Raw genomic sequence first — 13,582 nt, forward strand, 5'->3', positions numbered from 1 at the left:
TCTTTATCCTGAAAGTGTAACTTACAAATGTAGATTTTTTTTGTTACATAACTGCACTCAAAAACAAAACAATGTAAAACTTTAGAGCCTACAAGTCTACTCAGTCCTACTATTTGTTCAGCCAATTGCTAAGACAAACAAGTTTATTAACATTTACGGGAGATACTGCTGACTGCTTCTTATTTACAATGTCACCTGAAAGTGAGAACAGGCACTCACATGGCACTGTTGTAGCCGGCATCGCAAGATATTTACTTGCCAGATATGCTAAACATTCATATGCCCCTTCGTGCTTCAGCCACCATTCCAGAGAACATGCTTCCATGCTGATGATGCTCGTTAAAAAAATAATGTGTTAATTACATTTGTGACTGAACTACTTGGGGGGAGAATTGTATGTCTGGTTCTGTTTTACCCGTAGTCTGCCATATATTTCATGTTATAGCAGGCTTGGATGATGACCCAGCACATGTTCGTTTTAAGAACACTTTCACAGCAGATTTGACAGTATGCAAAGAAGGTACCAATGTGAGATTTCTAAGGATAGATACAGCACTCAACCCAAGGTGTAAGAATCTGAAGTGCCGTCCAAAATCTGAGCGGGACGAGGGGTGGAGCATGCTTTCAGATGTCTTAAAAGAGCAACACTCTGATGCAGAAACTACAGAACCTGAATGACCAAAAAAGAAAATCAACCTTTTGGTGGTGGCATCTGTCTCAGATGATGAAAATGAACATGCATCGGTCCACTCTGCTTTGGATCGTTATTGAGCAGAATCCATCATCAGCCTGGATGCATGTATTCTGGAATGGTGTTGACGCATGAAGGGACATATGAATCTTTAGCGCATCTGGCACACAAATATCTTGTGATGCTGGCTACAACAGTGCCATGAGAACACCTGTTCTCACTTTCAGGTGACATTGTAAAGAAGACATGGGCAGCATTATCTCCTGCAAATTGTAACCAAACTTGTTTGTCTAAGCAATTGGATGAAGTAGGACTGAATGGACTTGTAGTTTCTAAAGTTTTATGTTGTTTTATTTTGAATGCAGTTATTTTTTGTACATAATTCTACATTTGTAAGTTCCACTTTCATTATAAAGAGATTGCACTACAGTACTTGTATTAGATGAATTGAAATATATTAATTTCTTTTGTTTTTTACAGTGCAAATATTTGTAATCAAAAATAAATATAAAGTGAGTACTGTATACTTTGTATTCTGTGTTGTAATTGAAATCAATATATTTGAAAATGTAGAAAACATCCAAAATATTTAAATAAATGGTATTCTATTATTGTTTAACAGTGTGATTAATCACGATTATTTTTTTTAATCGCGCGATTAATTGCAACTAATTTTTTTAATCGCTTGACAGCCCTAAAAAGCAGTACTTGATTACAGTGGACTAGTATTCAAATTTTTGGGAGTTGATGCCCTGCCTGACAAGGAGCAAGTCAATGTTTGGCAAATTAAAGGCCCGCTTTGTGAGATATGGCATTCCTGACATTGCATTCACTGACAACAGACCCCAATTTGCCTCAGAAGAATTTAGGAAATTTTTACTCATTAGAGAGTTTGACAACCATACACCTCCCCAACATACCTGCAGAGTTACAGTACGGTGGAATCAGCTGTGAAAATAGGTAAGACACTGTTACACCAATGTTTCTTCTGATTCAGACCCTTTCTTAGCAATTTTGGCTCACAGGAATACCCCATCACAGGGTTGTCAAAACAGTCCAACTCAGACACTGGGGGGATGAAAGACCAAAACCCTGCTACCAATGAGGGGAGACCTGTTGCATTCAGATAGATGGAGACACTGCAGAAAGGAGATGGCCAACAATCAAACAGGTACTAGAGTATGACAAATCAGCCAAGGACCTATTGGCTCTAGAGACAGGCACTCCTGTGAGGATCCAGCCATTAGAGAGACACCAGAAGGAGTGGACCAGCAAAGTTATGAGGGGTGCAATGGCAAATGATCCAAACAAACAAGAGGCACTTACAAGACAGCCGACACACCATTGAAAGTAAGCCTACAGAGATCATCACATAACAGAAACAACCATCTGTATGCCAACCCCAGAGAGTATGCTGGACTCAGAGACGGGAAGGCAGAGATTGGTCACTCCCACTGTGGTCCTCTATTGAACAGACCAAAGTATCTCAAATACTATGCAACCAGCTGAGTCAGTAGTAAAGACAAGACTCCAACTCAGCTATGTTCTAGCAATCTTAAAGGGACAGGGGTGGGGGTCTTCTCTTTTCAACGTTAAAATATTTGTAAAATAGTGAACATGTATCATGATCAGTGAAACTGGAGTCAAAGTGCCCATGTTCCCTGAAGGGATAATTATTGACATGACACCAGGAAAACAGGGAACCCCAAGCGTCTGACTAGAAGCAGCTCAGCCACGTGGACAGAGCAGTCCAAAGGGCTTAATAAAGTTCCACTTGTTCTACATAAACTGCATTCAGCTTCACCCTCTGCTAAAGAAACATCCTAGGCAGGTAAGTGAGGAAGGGCATGATTTCCATATATTTCATCTTGAAATATAAATGTAATTTACTTAGCAGTATTGGGATTTTCAAAAGTGTTCAACATTGGCCTAACTCTGCTCTCATTGAAGCCAACTTGAGCTTTACCATTGATTTCGATGGGAGCAGAGTTAGGCCTATAGTGTGCACTCTTGAAAATCCCACACGATCCTTTTTTTGTTTTACAGGTTTGCTATTAGATACAACAGCTGAGATGACTAAAGAAACAAAACATTTAAAAACTGGGTCGCATCAAAGGATCATGGTGTTGCCCTCATGGTGATGCTGCCTATTATAGGCTCCATATGTTCTGATGCTGTAGCTTTTGTATACTGCGTAATGTCCAGACACTTCTTGGATGTTCATACTAAAATAATTTGCACCCAAGGAGAATGAAAAGAATCACAGAATGTTGTACACTGTTGTCCTTACTTGCAAAAACAAGGACTGTAGAATCAGGCCTAGCAAGTTAAGGAAAGACCATTAATAACTGAATATCTTCTTTTGAAAAATGACAAAACCAAGAGATGATGCTTTAAGATTAATAAACATGAACAATTTTAATACCAAATGTGAAAAATGCAAAATTGCTTTAATAACATTTAAAAACTAAAAAATATGATACATTCTCCTTGTAAGTCGTTAAAAGGAAAATTCAAAGTCCTACATTCCTTGGCTTACATTGTAGCTCTTTTCAAATTAATGACATTTTGTGTGTTTTTAAATTTACAATTTTGTATTTAAAAAAAAATCACAAATTCCACTATGTTTTGTATTGTAGATGTCCCAATAACTATAATATAAGCTGGTAAATGAAATCTGCTCATAATAAATATTGTACTGTAAAATCCAGTGCATGCAATGTAAAGGTTCCAGTTCTGTATCTTTTGAAATCAATAACAAAACTTACAAGATTAGGAAAGTAATATGATTTATTTTATTTAATAAAATTAATCCTCATGTCATTCACATCGTTTGCCTTATTCTATTTATTGTTCCATAGATAAGGTGTCTATTGCAATATCAGCTGTCACACAATGAAAACGGATACTGCTATTAGTAATTTGCAAAGGAAAATCTACACATTTTTTGCAGTTTGATTTCTGGTGAGTGCTGTCTATGGAATAAATAGACCAAACAAATATAAACAACACAGGAAATCCATAAAAAAATTCCTGAATTTATTTCAGATGTCACATAGCCACATGTATTCATATAAACTATGAATTCAGATGGTTTTCTGGTAAGTAATAAACTTTCCACATTAACCTCCTTTTTAACCAAACATATATTACTTTACAAGTGTTATGCCAACTAAGCCAAGTGGCGGTTCTTAGTAAATTAGCATAATTGGATTAGTTTGAAATGGTAAGGTAGGATAACTCTTGGTTTGGGGAAAATTGTGTTTCTAATTAAACTGTAAGGGAATGGGTTGCAGTTTAATATGTTGATTTTTAATGTCAAAGTTTGCTAATATCCTTTTTTATTATCCTACCTTTTCCTCATGAGCTGAGTGGCAATACATGAAAAAAACTATCAATTGGATAAAGTTACAAACAGCTGCAGCACAAATCTTGTGTCAGCAGCTCTGTAGAAAATTAAACTGTGTCTGATGGGGGGGGGGGAACACATGCAGTCTGTATTTTGCTCCAGTAATGACTAACTTTTGTACTAATGTCAATTTTTTCATTGGAATAGGAACAATCCTCTACCTTCAGTAAATTTACAACATCCTAGCAGAGTCTTGTGAATTAAGTCAAGTTTTTCCCTTCATTTTATTATCCAGAATAAAATGCCATAGCTTTTAAATATATATGGACAAAGATGTTTGTATTTTCCCATGCATAAATGTATATAACAGAGTGGGTATTCTGTATCTATATAGCTCTGAATATACGGGATTGGATTTTCAGAAGTGGTCAGAGCTGGCCCTCATGTACTTTGATGGGAGTAGACTTAAGTCAACATTGTGGGTAGGCATTTTCAAAAGCACTCAATATGTATGTATATATAGTACAGTATACAAAAACTGTTAAAATAAAGTCTGATCTAGGGCCCAATATTTGCTGTACAAGGGAAGGCTAGATTTGGGAGCCCAGGTGTACTGCCCCTGTAAAGTCCCGAGCCCAGCTCTATGGGAACACTCTGAACAGTAATGTGTAGAGGGACAAAAAGAGCGTGGCTAGAGGATGTATGAATTTTCTGCTCCTCTAACCCATGTAGGGTACATTGGGGCTGCAGAGGCTATGGGTTTTGAGGTCAGTGGGGAGGTATTTATTTGCCCTAACCCCCCAAAAGGTACCCAACACACAGCTTATTACTAAAAATGGGTGGTGGACTTCTGAATTTTATCCTTGCCCCTGGGTGTGCTGAATCTGTGCATTCCCTAAACACTCTGGCCCTGTCCTCATCCCAGCCAGCAGTGCTCATTGTGTGGGCTGTGCTAGCCATCTCCAAACACCTCATCAGAAAAGGGATTGAATAGATAATATAAACCCCAGTTACTAAAGCCAATCATTAGAATCTGTTAGCTCAATCATCATTGTGTTTGACTGGCTTCATATGTGACTCCTTTCCATTTCCTCCCTCTCTACAACAGCTCCTGCAACACCACCAGTCTTCAGATGTGCAACATAGATTGTACCCACTTCAAACAATCTAAAACCTCGTTTATAATTTTTCATACAAGGGGCCTCACTTTAAAACAAGCGCTGCAGGCAAGAAGGTATGTGGCACACATCTTCGGTTCCCTTGGTGGACAAGAAAGGACTACAACACAAACACATCTAATGTGATAAGGTAAGAGAAGAAGTCAGAAAGCTTACAGGAATCCAAATTGTCCAGACACTAGAAAAATTAAATCACCCAAATCTAGGCTCAACAGAGCATGGAAATATGATGAAAAGCAGGGCTATTATTTTCAGTGAGGTTATAGATACATATGCAAATAGAATAAAACTAGGAACATATTAAAGGGATCTGACTGAGTAGCATTAGAAGAAAGGATCTGCAAATAGAACTGGTAAAAGTAAGAAAGGGGATTCTAGGTGCAGATCAAGATTCCTGCACCAAACCCTTTGTTGCAATTACAGCTGGACACAATTAGTTGTAGAGACTCGTCAGTCCAACACTTTTTTTTCTATTCATGAACTAGCTACTGTTTACCAACACTGATTTTTACTTTATGCAGAACAGTGTCCATCTATGCAGACTCTTTGGGACAACTGTATCTATCCATTTGAGCAACTTCAGTCAGTATAATATTAACAATGTTCTGAAAATGAAATGATCCTGGATGCTGATAAGGAAAGTTTGCATTGCTGGAGAGGCACAAAGTAACATGAAAGCTGTTCTAACTGGGGATTCCCATGATGTGGTTGAAGCCCCAGTTGTCATGGCACTACACTAGCCTCTCCTGACTTGCCTGGGGGAGGCAGTGTGCTGAAGGCAGGAGGGGCATGCCAGGATGGGATGGAAAATGGATAGCACATGCTACATTCTGGTGATATTGATCCCAACGGGGTTGTTGAAGCTGGCATAAGTTATAACAGTCCTGGTGTGGCTCTGATTTACACTGGGGGTTGAATAGATAATAGAACAGACTGGCCCCTGATCTGGGTGTTAAGGGAACACAAAGATGAGTCATTTTCCCCCCACCACCTGTATCAAATATAGCATTGGTACAGCTTCAGATCTGGGGCTTAAATTCCAATTCACTCATAAAATAGCACACTGATGTGGAATTGCTTTTTCATTTCTTGGTGCCTATGGACAGAGGGCTCTGGGCATCTTAAAAATATGAGTTAAACGCAAATAGTTAAAAACAAGGCAGCATGACCTTAGGATCTTGACAGGACAGGGACAGGTTATAAAATCCATTGATAAATTTGTCATCTTAACTTCCACCCACAATCACAAACAAAGCACAATCAAAATTATCATGAGACTGATAAGATAAGTCCTGAGTCATGCTTGGCTACTTCCACTTACAAAAATCTCCCTTGCTGCAGATTAAGCCCATTACTTCTTGTCCTGGCTTCAGTGTACATTGAGAACAATTTATTGCAGTCCTTAACATATTTGAAGACTGTTAACAGGTCCCCACTTTTCTCAAGACTAAACATGCCCACTTTTTTTAGCCTTCCTCATATGTAAGGCTCAGTGTTTGTCACAGAGCTCACAGAAGTCATGGATTCCATGACTTTCTGTGACCCCTGTGACTTCTGCAGTGGCTGGTGTGCCTGGCCGGGGACCACCTGAGCAGCTCGGGCAACCCACAGGCCAGGTGCACCGGCCATTGCTGGGGCAGCCTCAGCCCTGCCTCCCCGCCCCCTTGCAGCAGGAGTTTGGGGAGGAGGGCTCAGGGCCGGGGGTTGGGGTGCGGGACAGGTTTACCGCAGGGGCAGGGCTCTCCAGATGGGCTACAGGAACTCCCCTCCCTCAGCTCTTAGCTCCATGTGCTGCCTCCACCCGCAGGTACCGCCCCCGCAGCTCCCATTGGCCACGGTTCCCAGCCAACGGGAGTGGCAGAACCGGGGCTTGGGGCAAAGCAAAGGCAGCATGTGGAGCTCAGGAGCCAGGTAGGAGCCTTCCTCAGCCCCGCCAACCCTCCGCCCCGAGCTCCCGCGCCACCCCCAGGACCACCCCCCTCCTCCGCCCGAGCACCCACAGCACCATCCTAGGCCACACACCTCCAGCATCCATGGTTTCCCCAGGGCCATCTCCCCCTCTACTAACCTCCCCCCAAGTTTTAGTCAGGGGTAGACAGTAAAAGTCATGGACAGATCATGGGCTGTGAATTTTTGTTTACTGCCCATGACCTGTCTGTGACTTTTACTAAAAATACTTGTGATTAAAACATAGCCTTACTCATAGGTCAGATATTCTAAGCCTTTTATCATTTTTGTTGCACTCATATAGACTCTCTCCAATTTGTCCACATCTTTTCAGAATTGGACACAATACTGCAGCTGAGTAGAGCAGGACATTTACCTCCCATGTCTTGCATACAACAGTCCTGTTAATACAGCCCACAGTAATATTGGCCTTTTTTGCAACTGACTCTTGTTAACTTATTATCAACTTGTGCTCCACTATAACCCCCAGATCCTTTTCAGGTGTACTAACACCTAGCCTGTTATTTCTCATTTGTAGTTGTAGTTTTGTAGTTTCCTTCCTAAGTGAAGTATTTTGCACTTGTCTAGTGAATTTCATCTTGTTGATTTCAGACATATTCTCCAATTTGTTGGGGTTTTGAATTCTAATCCTGTTCTCTAAAGTGCTTGCAACCCCTCCCAGCTTGATGGCATCCACATATTTTATTAGCACACTCTCCACACCATTATCCAAGTCATTAACAAAGAATATTGAGTAGTATCAGACCCAGGACAAATCCCTGTGAGACCCCACTAGATCCACCATCCCAATTTGACAGCAAAACATCAATAACCACCAATATGAACTGGGCCACCTAGCCTCCTTAGGTGTAAATGATACTAGTCTGATCTGGTAGCATTTTACACCCACTCTGTACAGGTGAAAATAACTTCACAAGCTGCAAGACAGCGGGAATCAAGCCTATTGATTTCAGTGGATTTACTTCTGAATTAAGTGTATGTGAGAGAAAAGGCAGGCCCACAGCTTAGTAGTTCAAATCCTGCCAGGTCAAAAATCACAACAAGGTATTACCAGCAGATAGCTAGCTAGTCAGTGGCCTACTATGTGAAATGACTTTGGTGGTTTCCGCCCAGTTCCAAGACGACTAGTCTCATCAGAACAACTACCACCACAGCTGACACTAGACAGACACTTGCTGGCCATCTCATACAAAGGCCTGTCACATATCCTGGGCGGCAGGAAGCAGAGGATGTCAAATAATAGACTTCTTCTCTAGGTAAGTACAGTTTCATGAAGGGATTTTTGTTTGGTTATTTTTAAAATAAAAGTCTCCTCACCGTGAAAGTAAGGCTGAATAATAAACACAAGTGAGACACTATCGTGTGCTGAGGAATACATACAAAGAGCTGGCTCTCACCTCTCAATGGGTGAAACACTGACTCTCCTATTCCTTCCAAAGCTAAACCCAGATTGTGTCTCTGAGTGAAGTCAACTATATACACTAGCTCCACCTCTAATAACCAGAAACCTGACCATGATAGGGGTCGGTTTTATAAATAATCTCTTCCATATTTGAATTGAGAGAGAAGCTGTGGATCAGATAAGGTTTTTAAATTTACAGAAAGGAGACAACAAGGAAAGGAAAAGGAGGAAAATATGGGGGCCATGCTAGGAAATAATGTTGACCTCTCCCCCCCATTCAATTTACCATATCCCAAATTAGGGACTGGTCCAATGTCCATTGAAATTATGGATCTCTTTGCAGTCACTTCAATGGGCATTGATATAGATCCTCAGGCCTTGTCTACACTACAAGGGGAGATTGATCAAAGTTATGCAACTTCAGCTATGTTATTCATGGAGCTGAATTCTATGTACTTACATCTACTTACTGTGGGGTCCACACTATGCTATGTCGACGGGAGACACTCTCCTGTTGACTCCCCTTGTTCTTCTCATTCAAGTAGAGTACAGGACTCACGGGAGAGCGATCTGTGGTCGATTTAGCGGGTCTTCACTAGACCCACTACATCGACCACTCATGCATCGATCGCTGTGTGTCAATTCCCCAGTAAGTGTAGACAAGCCCTAGAGAGTAATGGGGAAAGAATTGGGACGGGGAAGGAGAACAAAAACAAAAGACAAAACAGAACTTTCCCTTGGATCTTTCTAGGACAGGAACTACTTCATGTCCTTGTAACAGGGCAAGCTCCTCTCCCACCCTCAGGTCCCTCACAAACAGTCTTGGAGACCTCTTGATTGTCAATACGTCTGTGTGTTTTTATTTGTTACCTCCATCAAGCCACCATCACAATCCCTATGCAGTTCTTGTATCTACAGTGTCCTTCAATCCTCAGCCCTATCTCCAAGAAGAGCCAGCACTCTCACCAGCCAGAGCTCTGACTTCTCTTCAAATCTGCTAACCCTCTCTCTTCCCTTTGCACTGCCTTCCTGTGCTTTTTAATTACCTTCTCAGGCTAATTAGGCCCTTAGCTCATTAAGTCTTCCACCCCTCAACCAGGGCTTCTCTAGGCGAACTAATTAGTGCCTAAGTGACCAGAGGGCAGGATCAGTTGCTGGCTCTAGGAGGTCAGTGTTAGGGTTTGTTGGCAAGAGACTGGGAGACTCACATAGTTACTGACCATGTTGTACCTGTTGTGAGAATAATACAGTAGAACCCTAATTTTATGAACTAATTGGGGATTGAATTCATAGAATTGAAAAGTTCATAAAATCGAACCTTTCAAAATTACAATAGGTACAGTGCATAAATTAATTGATCAGTTGTTTGGTTAGAGTGTACATAATACATGGTAACAAACATACGCAGTATGCCTGATTTTAATTTGTTTGAGAGAACTGTCTCTCCGGTCTTTGCTACCAAATTTCTCAGTCCTTTGAAACCTGTGATTGAAGGTTGACTGAAGAAAGGAAGTCAATTCTGGCAACAGGAAGAGGATTTTGGTGGAAGAAAAATGGTTCATGTAACTGGTCATTCGTAAGAATGATGTTCATAAAATCAGTGTTCTACTGTATTTCCAGTCCTGGAATGCTTTCTTGTAGAGGAAGAGAAAAGTAAAACAGAACTCATTACTAGCCATGGGTGAAATGGAGACTATAAAGAAGAACAGTCAAAGGATCTGATCCTTCCTGTGGTTGGAGAGCCTTGCTCTCTGCCCACTCTGCAGTATGGCAAATCCCATTGCCCAAAGGCGTGGAGCATCCAGAACTCCACAGCTTCAAGCCTCCAGATTATTCTCAGTAACTTGCCCCCTTCCTGTGTGTGTTTCTGTGCACTAGGGAATAGCATGGCCCTGTGTAAAAAGGATTGTCTAAGGCTGCACGAAATCCTCTCTCATTGTCATTCTACACCACTAACTGCCTGCAGAAGAAGAAAATCAGAAACAAAGCGAGGAGATAAAATGAGCAGAGTGAGACTGTAAAAAGCCACCTCTTCACTCTGATGTGGGTTTTCTTCCTCACTAAAGGCTCCCTATACCCTTCCACTCTAAGTAAAGCACCTGGCAAGTGCATGCTCTGCAGATGGCCCAGCACCCGTGCACACAGAGAACAGCCCTGTGTATCTGGCATGTAGCTGTTTCAGTTTCTTTCTGCCAGCCCACAGAAGCTTTCCCCCCTCTTCTGCTCCCTTTGTGGTCAGCCTTATCCTCTGAGATGTAAACTAGAAAAGCAGATGTGTAATCTGGGAAATTTTCAAACATTCAGCTTGTAAAGAGCAAGGTAGATGAACTAAGCTCTTTAAGAGTTCGATTCAGGAAAATACTTAAGCATGTGCTTAAGTCCCATTGACTTAGGGAAGGCAAAAGAGACTAGTAACTTCAGTGGGTCTTAAGCACGTGCTTAGGTGTCCTTCCTGACTAGAGATGCCTACCTGAGTCAGGGCCCAAGTTTGTAATGATACCACTGTGGAACTGAAAAAGAACTTAGAGTGCTTACTGGATAGTGGGTAAGTCAGGTAGAACTCCACTCTAGGACAGCATTTAAGCACACTTGTAAATTCATAGTTTTACAGTCAAAAGAGATCAGTATGATCACCTAGTCTGTACATAAAACAGGCAATATAATTTCTCCCAGCAATTCCTGTATCAACCCTACAACTTCTGACTGAGTTAAAGCCAATCTATCAGAAAGGTATCCAATCTTGGTTTACAGATTACAAGGGTATGTCTATGCTACAGTATAATCCCAGGCTCAGACTCAGGCGTAAACCCCACCTCCCTTTCTCTCTATAGACAAATCTCTCAGATTTGGGCTGGGACCTAGGACCCTGTAGGGTGAAGGATCCAAGCCCAAGTCAAGCCAGAACCCAGGGCTCAAGCTCTATTGCTTTGCAGTGTAGATGCAGCCCCTCTTGACTCAGGTCCTGGGAGTCTGCCAATAGTATCCCACTACTTCCTTTGTCCTCTCTATCCCAAGAATCTCCAGTCAGCTCAAGTAAAAACAGAAGCAACCCCTCAGTAGCAGCTCAGTGAGTCAGCGTTAACTCTTCCATTCTCTTCTGACCACTGAACTGCAACCACATCACTGGAGAGCCTTCTGTGTTCGCAATGGAGACTGAACAGAACAAGCCTTTTGAAAAGCACACTGCTTCATGGTCATGGGAGCACAGCCAGACTCGCTGACATTGTACCTGTTTTATGAGGAGTGTAACTGGGTGCTGGGCACTGCACCATTTCAATTAGAGGTAGTCCATAGGAGACAAAAATCACTTGTCTCAACAACTGGGGTTTGAATTTTTGACCAGAAATGTGTTCGGGTGGGGAGGAGGAAGGCTGTGGAATTGTGTGTGTTTACATGCAGCCATGATAGGTTAAACCACATGTAAGCTAGAGCAGCTTCTTCTCAATTCCCTCATGAATTGTCACCCTCTCTTGGGTACAGATAGCTGCAAGCTTTTCCTGAAGCAGGAACTCCAGATCACTTTGTGGGGAAGGTCATATTTTCCTGCGCTACCTCAGTAGTTGACCAGCCCACTCCACTCCTAGATATGCTGTTCAGTCACTATATGTTTGACTATTTTGGCTGCATATGCTGCAGGTTTCCCCCACCAGCAGCTTGGAATAACAAATCCCTTTGCCAATAGGGCACCACAAGAACAGTTAAGTCCTCCAAAATGTGGAAGGCCTGAAATGATAGAAACAGCTTGTATAGCAATGCCACTGACTGCCCTGCCCCCCCCCCATCCAACTAGTGATGCAACTGTTATCAAATAAAAACAGCTTTGAATTTTTAACCTTTCCCAATGTCGCTGCACTTCTTAACCAGGCTGCGTCTGGAGAGATTCTGTCAACTAAAGCATCCCTTTCACAGTAGATTGAAGTTCAGTTTGGCAATGTAACATTTTAGGTCCTTGAGATTCCACAAGAATTATTTCTGTGCTCCTGCACTGAGCTATTTGAGACAATTACCTTCTGTGTCCTGTCCTATTGCAAGCACCTCGTTATCTACTGGCTGCTGTACCTCCACAGCTTTACCTCCATGCAATACAAGCCTGGCCCATTGTAAGTTCACAAACTGTTCCAAGAGGAATCATTTCCATGGTTGAAGTTCTGGAGAGGGCCCACAAGCCAGTCCAGTCCAGTCCCAGAAACAGAGGGACCTGCAACTGGAGCAGGGGCATGCTGAGAGGCAAGAGGAAAGGCCGAGTCTGGCTGCACAGCATGAGGACATGATTTCAGTGTGGGAGCACACACTTGCTACATAGTTCCTGGAACAGGAAGGGCAGCTAAGGGAGGAGGACAGAGCTCAGCAGAAAGCTGGTTGAGTGGCTCCTCTCAATCACAAGTGCAAGAGTACTGACGCCTGCTGCCTCTCCAACCTCATGGCCTAAGTCCCCTGTGATGTACCCTCAGTCCAGAAATAGCATGGAAAAGTCCATGACTGTCCATGCAATCAGTCCCCATGAGTGGCTGGGCAGGGCAACTAAACCCCATGCAATCCTCTGTCTTGACCCCCACTCCTGTAGATGCCCCCCTCCCTTGGTGCCAAGTGCACAGAAAATGGGGAAGAAGGGAAAGGAGAACGGGGGCCGGGGACATGCAATGGTAGGGGGTTTCTGTCATGTTTGCCATTGTTAATGCACATTTTTGTTGTTGTTTTGGAAGTGTTCTGTTGTAATTGGTATTTTGGTGTTGTAATGACAACTGGCCTGGCAATGGATGAATGTTGTACGGCTTTAAACATAGGTTTATAAATAAAGCTTTTTATGTTATCAAGAAAGTTTATTGCTATCACTGCATCTCATCATGCAACGTGTATTTAAAATAAAGCTAAACACATGATCAGGAACCATTAGGCATTAGTAAGTAGACACTATTCCTCCATAAAGTTAGGTACAGCAATACACACTTCAATCACTTCCTTATATGAACCCATTCGGTGAATCATCCTCCACC

At 42.1% G+C, this 13,582-nt stretch overlaps 1 long non-coding RNA gene across 1 annotated transcript in view; it reads left to right on the plus strand.

The window, feature by feature from the left end:
* Window positions 1-12,362, plus strand: part of LOC128837643 (uncharacterized) — a 40,329-nt gene extending 27,967 nt beyond the window's left edge. Inside the window, exons 2-5 of the long non-coding RNA XR_008445007.1 lie at window positions 3,553-3,655; window positions 4,435-4,522; window positions 5,149-5,348; window positions 8,300-12,362. This is a non-coding gene — a long non-coding RNA (uncharacterized LOC128837643). The remainder of the gene's footprint in view (window positions 1-3,552; window positions 3,656-4,434; window positions 4,523-5,148; window positions 5,349-8,299) is intronic.
* Window positions 12,363-13,582: the final 1,220 nt, after the last annotated feature.

The sequence above is a fragment of the Malaclemys terrapin genome, chromosome 5 (assembly GCF_027887155.1).
Source record: "Malaclemys terrapin pileata isolate rMalTer1 chromosome 5, rMalTer1.hap1, whole genome shotgun sequence".
Taxonomy (NCBI): Eukaryota; Metazoa; Chordata; order Testudines; family Emydidae; genus Malaclemys; species Malaclemys terrapin.